Below are 6,865 nucleotides of genomic sequence, written 5' to 3' on the forward strand. Positions count from 1 at the left end.
TTCCCACCAACAATCTTAAGGAACTATTAAGTACCTTTGAAGGTCTGCCTATATCTTCATCCACAAGGCTTTTAAAGGGGAAGAAACAATACCTGGTGGATGCAAACTTAGGTGATACAACAGTATTTCAGTTTATGCACTTCGGTACTGTTAAAGTTGAGATCTTTGGGGTGACCTAACCTGACAACACAACCAGCAACAATCACTGGTCTAGAAATGGCATCAGGCTCCTCCAAATCCCTGCCACCTCAACAGCTTGCCACCTTTAATCCTAGCAAGGAGAGGAAGGAGTAAGAAACAAGGAATAGTTACCCAAATCTTGGTGGCTGAAGGTCAGCTTGACAAAGGTATGAGGAGATTTCAAACCTGGGTTGGTTGATATGCTTGTTGTGTGTGATCACTAGGTCAAGGCTGGTTCAGCCAACAGCCTGTTTCTGCTTCAGGTGTATTCAGGCCAGCTTGAACCAGCAGGGGCAGATGTTAAACCTCTAAACCGAGTACGTGGCTGAAGAGTCTGAAAACAACAAGAACAAGTACAGATCTTTGAAGCTATTAAAAGGAGACGTTGGGTCAAGTGGTACCAAGGTGGTTTCTGATGGCAGAACAAAATGACCAGCAGACCAGTAAAGTGGGACAGATGGTTACAAAAACATCATGCATCTGGGAGGCCTTGCCTCCTCCTGGTGCCCTCCCATAAGGCCTCAAGATCTTGGCAGGAGACAGAGGCGGGGGGCAGGAGGGCACAGGGGAGTGGTATGAGGTCCTGGAGACACCACTCCAGGGAAGATTTGCCCACGGTAGTGCTCACAGGGTGTTGTCTGAAGCACAGACAAAGGTCTGCCAGGTTGGGATGCACTTGCCAAGCTGCCTGGAGACAAAGACCGGCAGAGGATCATGGATGTCCTGTTTCAGCGCAGAACAAGCTCAGGTACATAGGTAGGTAGAGAAAGGGGGTGATTGGTCCCTGAGCAGGTCTTGTAACAGAGTAACTCCTAATGGAGAAAAAAATAAAATTAAATCCTGGTACAGCTTATGCGTTTGAATTCAAAGAGGTGCACTCAAAGGCTGCTGGGGCAGAAGCGGGCACACCACCAGACCCGGAGGGATGGTGCTGGGATGTAGCGGCTCACGGGAGGTGAGGCCCGTTTGTTTCTCTGGTAATTAAGTAGTACTGGTGTTGGAAACAAGCCCATCAAATAATCAGAATGTAAATAATTGTCTTTTTTAACATTTTAACATTTTGTTTCTTAAAAAAACTTGAATTATTTATTCATTCTAATTGTTGACTGTGGGTGTGATGTAACATATCAAGTGGCATGGAAATGCAGCGGTTCCTTGTGGTGAGGCAGCGTGAAGGCCAGAACGGGAGCTGCCTTACGCTGGGGCTGTGACACGCAGCCAGGCTGAGCTCTGCTGAGCCCTGCTAGCTGTGCCTTCAACAGCAGAGGGATAACAGAGGGTTAACGAGCGCAGTAGTTCGTGATGGTGGGAAACTCAACAGACTGCAGCTTCACTAGTGGGCATTTTTTTTCCCTGAGCTTCTGGTTTGAGTTGCAGCTGCCAGCAGCGGCCCTTAGGTTCCCTGCTGTGCCAGCAGTTGACCTGTGTTGCACTGTGTGGGCCTGCGTGGTGCTGAGGCGTCTGGTTAGCTGCTCCTTTTCCCTGCTGGGGGTGGCAGTCTTCGGAAGACAGCCCATAATTCTGCACGCTTCCTCCAGAAGAGTTAGAGGAGCTGTTCTGAGCAACTTTGCCAGATTTTTGTCTCTTTGCCAAAGGAAGTTTCACCGTGGTTAAAGAAAAAAAGTAAAACCGAGAGCAGAGCTGTTTGGCTGCTTTAATCTGATCAGCAGAAATACCTGGCTGGCCCCAGATCCTGTGTTTGCCTTAGGGGGTATAGCTGCTGCTTTGGTGAAAGAAGTCGGGCAAATGCACGTGGCAGAATCATGGCAAACATTCAACTGTATTGTGTTGTAAAAGATGAGGGTCAGGCTTTTTAATGAGTAATTACAGGTTTGGGGGGAAAGCAGATCTTTCGGAACGCAAACTGCATTCTGTCAGCACAAAGCAGTAGCTGAGAGCATCAGCAGAAGCGTGTTGTCTGGGTGTAATTAATTCTCTCGTTCTACAATGGTATCTGTGCATAGCACTGTCAGTTTTTATGGATTTTATACTGTAGTCTCCTATTTGTAAACGTTTTCCTTTCCCGTATCGTAGCCTGTGCAGCAGAAGAGCAGTGACTAACTTTTCAAGAGCAGGTATCCGAGTGTGTATCAGCCTTTGTTCAAAGCACAAAGCAACGCACTAAATGAAAGACAGCAACAGCTTATTTTTTCCTAATCTCTTTCAGTGATACTTGTCTTGGATGTTATTATCTACCTGAGGGTTATTTCAAACAGATATGAATGCTGGATCTGATTGACTTGCTGTAACATAATTGACTGAAACCAACTACTTTTTAAGTTTCCTTCTTCAGCTCTTTTCATTTTTTTTCTTTTTGTGCAAAATAGCCAGGAGGGATTCTTACATTGCCATTCACTCAGATGTAGCGGAGTATTTACAACTTGCTTTCGAACAGGTCATCTCTCACAGGTAGCGAGCAATGGAAATAAATCGGAGCGACTATCAGCAGTAAGAGCCACCGGGTGGGTCTGTTTCAGGTTCCTTAAGCTCAGCCCAGGAATGCTTTTCTGTGTACAAAGAAAGGTTGCGTTAACCCTGGTTGAACCACTCGGTAGAAAACGCATTTCTTGACTGCAGGAATTGTAAGCAATGATCTTGTTCCAATTATTTCCTGAATTAATGGGGAAATACCTGTCTTTTCCTGTCCCGCAGCTGGTAACTCCAGAGGCTGCATGCAAAGGGCACCTGTGTAGATGTGGTGCTGGGGCAGGGCAGCCTGTACATGTGCCACCGATCTGATACCAGTTTCCACTAAAGATCTGAAAGGGAGCTATAGGGCAGTGTTTCCCGCCATGCCCCATCCTCAGACACCACTAATCCCAGCCTAGAAGTAAAGAAAATGGCAACTCTGAAAGCCCAGCTTGTCCCTGGTGCTCTGTGGAGCCATTCTTTCCATAGCTACAGATAGATCTGGGCAGTATGGATGAGAAATACTAGCTGTGAGGTCCGTCAGCCTAGAAATATAGCTTGGGAGGAGTGGGGTTTTTTTCTGATGATGGACCTCTATGGAGAACTCCGATACTAAAGAAAATGTTTATTTTTTTCCTGCCGGGTCTGTGTAGGTGTCCTGTATCGTGGTAGCAGCTAAAGGAATGACGGGATTATTTGGGCCAGTGAGATGAGGAGACTGGCACAAGTCAGAATTAGGCTGTTGGTCATGTAATTCCCCAGGATGACTGAAGGCATCCTCCTGGTCAGCCCTACTGCTTCTGGGAGCCCTCTGCACCCTCCACAGGCATCGTGTTATGCAAGGTAACTGCAGCACCCACGTGCGCACACGCACAGACACTCGCACCCTCTGTCTGCTGACCCTTGTAGAGAGAGGGAATGGGAGGAACATAAATGCTCTGGGGACTGACGGCTGAGGCATTGCTTACTTGTCAGGATGGATTTTCCCTCACTTCGCACAACTGGCGTATCGGGGCTTCCACCCTTATTTCCCAGTCACATTGAAGGCTGGTCAACTTGAGGATGACTGGTGGAACAGAGGCATGAACCAGTGCCAGGCCTCCAGTTATCAGTCACCTCTTTGGCTTTTAAAAAGCACAAAAGGTGGTGTTACTTACAGTTACGTGGGCTATGCATCCTTCGTTTCTAGCTCTGTCACTTGCAATATTTTTATTCCCATGGATCTTAGACCTCTGCTGCTGACAAAGCAGTTCATCTGTAGTTATATAAAATAGTGGATTTGGGTTCAAATTCGTTTTTAGAAAGCCAAGACTGTGTGGGGTGGGGTTGGTTGGCTGTAATAGTCACACTCCATCCCATGCAAGGAGCTGCAATCGTCTCACAGGGCAGCCTCTGTGCAGCGTTGCTGTGCTCACAAGCTTCCCCCTCTTTTTCTTTTCTGGCTCTTGCTATGCGTTACACAGGTAGAAAAGGTCACTGTTACAAATGGAGCTTTCAGATTGGGAATAAATAACAGAAATAAAGCTCTGTGTTAGAAGCATGACTTCAAATATCTAAAAAAAAATCACGTCTCCACCTTTGTTTTAATTTTGTTTCAGCACAAGGTCATTTTTCTGTACCGTTGTGTGGATTAGTACGTTGTTATGCTGGTAGGCTCGTTGCTCTTGGGAAAATTACGGACAGGGAAGGCACTGTCATCAGTGGCACTGCAGTGGTGGCTGGGATCTGCCTGTAGGTTTGGAGGACACAGAGCACATTTCAGGGGAGGCTCGTGGGTGTTCAGGTCTGACTGATGGTGGTGGGACTTGCCTGAACTGCAGCCAAGCACATCTCCTAACCAGAGCCAGAGCAAAGAGGTGCATCCACCCAAGGCATCCTCCAGCTGGAGCCTGTGCCGACAAGCCAGGAAAAGGTGTGAGGGAGAAACCGAAGGATGTTATCCTGACTAGGAAACAAGTCAGAGCTGCTTTTTTTTCTCCTTTTTTATTTAATTTTGAGAGCGAGCTTTGTGGACCTTGGTAGGGAGGGGGTTTATGGGGAGATTTGTAAGGTGTTACACAGTCTGAGTAATTATGTCCCAGTTCTTCTCCCCTCTCCAATAAAAAAGCCATGGAATCATGCTCCAGACATGTTGTGGATGAAACCAACAGGGCAAGGGTGCATCCCGCACAGCACCCTCTTGCTGATGGCTCAGGTGTGACCAGGGCACACACATACACTGAGCCATCGGCTGTCACTGCCGTGCGTGCTGTTTGCCAGTGGTTTGGTCCCCGCAGCACCACCGCCCCCGTGTCCTGCCCAACCTTTGAGCCCTCTTAGGGAGAAAACACTGTATTGCCCATAGCACTCCGAAGACTAAACCCTTTTGGGATAACCACAGTAATAAACTGTGAATGGTATTTTATAAGTAAGTGTAGATATGTATGCCGTTCTTTTGAGGTAAGGTACTATGACATATGTAGCATAAACTGGTACTGCTGTTAAATGGGTCGATTATTAACTGAGCAGCTGTGTAAGGGGTAGCTAACTTTGAATGCACTAAACCACTGTTCCTTTGAAGATGAGGACTGAAGGTAGTTGCTGGGTACTTACTTGTGGTTTTATGGTTGGCTATGTTAAGTGAAAAATGCAGGTCGATGAAGGCATATAATTTTTTATAGCATTTGTTCGGTAATTGGTACACATTTGATACATTATTCACAATGGTTTAAATCCTTTTTTTTTTTTTTGCCCAGGTTTTGCAATTTCCCCAAATATTGTATGTTGGAATTTCTAAAGAGTTAGCAGCCTTAGAGTAGGAAGGGGAAATGGAGGGGGAAAAGAAGTCTCTTCCTAAAACCAGAGATATCCAAAATGTATTTCCTGACTTGGTCATCTTGAAGTATTGACTTTTTTCTTTTATGATGAGGCTCAGATACCCAAGCCTGGATGATGACATTGCTGTTCCCTTAAAATCAAAGGCTGAGCCCCACCTGGGAGGTGATACAGGGATGGGACAGCGCCGTGGCGCAGGGGCGGCTGCCTCCATGGGCCACGCTCACTGCAGGCAGCCCGGCCACCTACCCGGGGTGGGCGAGAGGCAGAGGTGGGGAGGGTCTGGGGTTCAGCCAATTATCCATGTTCTCAAAGTGCAAAGAGACAAAACAACAATACTTCTGCCTTATGAAGTACCTTCAGAAGAAGAGAAGCATCAGCGTGTTGGGGAAGTCACTCGTTTCTTGCAAAGTGATGCATTCAGAGTTAGCTGCCTTTCTGAAACAAAAATTAAAAAAATACAAAAACTACTGTATGTTACTTTGAAAATGTGAATAGTATTTTTATAGCTTGTTAAAGACACAGCTAGTTGCATTTGTAAATAAGGATAATGTTGCTTTTATTTTCCTTGTGGACACCATTATTTGGAACATAATTGTCCTTAGGGTTGATTTGTATATAGGTAATTTGCTTGTGATTTAAGCCACTCCTCCCCTTTTCTTCCTCTCCCTTCCCACCCTCTGGTTTTGGTTAGAAGTACCATTTTTGGCATTCTGTGTGATTCTGTGTTTTAGCACTATTGTGGTGTGTTCAGACTTTCTGCACTTGCTTACACAGTAGGGTATGCCAATTGTGTGTGGCGTAATGTTACTTTAACCTTTTGTTTCTCATATTTTAGCTATCGAGGATTATACACTGTTAAAATACTTACTGACCTGGGTTAATATTAGGTATATATTTTAGCATAATTTCCCTTCTTTTCATTGTTTCTTGTTTTTTCTTTTTTTCCTTCCCTCCCCTTTTGTCTTGTTTGGAGGCTGGGGAGAAACCTGTGGATCTTCTCTTTGTGTGGTTATACTTCCCCCTCATCCCCCGTGTGCAGTCCCGAGTTTCTCCTCATGGTCCCTGGGGTAGAGCTTTATCTGTTTGTTAAGGCAAATGTAGACCGCGACCCACCTTGCATCAACCCATGCTCATCCCAGCTGAACAATTTGAAAACTGTTCTGCCTTTTTGTTACATGAATCTGTCAGAAATATATTTTTAATTTAATATAAATGAAATTCAATAAAATACGAAACAAAGTCTCTGTTACGTGTGAAATTTCTTGCCAGGGCTTGAGCACTTCCAGCAATGTGGACTGCCCGTGTGCTGGGATCCTGCCAGACGAGAGCCTTGCACTGCACACCTTGGTGGGGCTGGGGGAGCTGTCCTAACCCGGACCTACCCCCTCCCTTGCCCTGCAGCACCCCTGGGGTCTCCTGGAATGTGACCCTCCCAAAACCCAAAATCCCTTCCCTTTCT

General features: G+C 46.0%; 1 protein-coding gene across 3 annotated transcripts in view; it reads left to right on the top strand.

Moving 5' to 3' along the window:
• The window catches only part of ERBB4 (erb-b2 receptor tyrosine kinase 4), a 638,535-nt gene extending 631,889 nt beyond the window's left edge, over nt 1-6,646 (top strand). For 2 of the 3 annotated variants that reach the window (XM_055719363.1, XM_055719360.1), the window contains exon 28: nt 444-6,646. The gene's annotated coding sequence lies outside the window, so the exon portion shown is untranslated. The remainder of the gene's footprint in view (nt 1-443) is intronic. The other variant, XM_055719361.1, reaches the window with a different exon arrangement.
• The last annotated feature ends 219 nt before the right edge of the window (nt 6,647-6,865 follow it).

Source organism: Falco cherrug, chromosome 8 (assembly GCF_023634085.1).
Source record: "Falco cherrug isolate bFalChe1 chromosome 8, bFalChe1.pri, whole genome shotgun sequence".
In the NCBI taxonomy this organism is placed as follows: Eukaryota; Metazoa; Chordata; class Aves; order Falconiformes; family Falconidae; genus Falco; species Falco cherrug.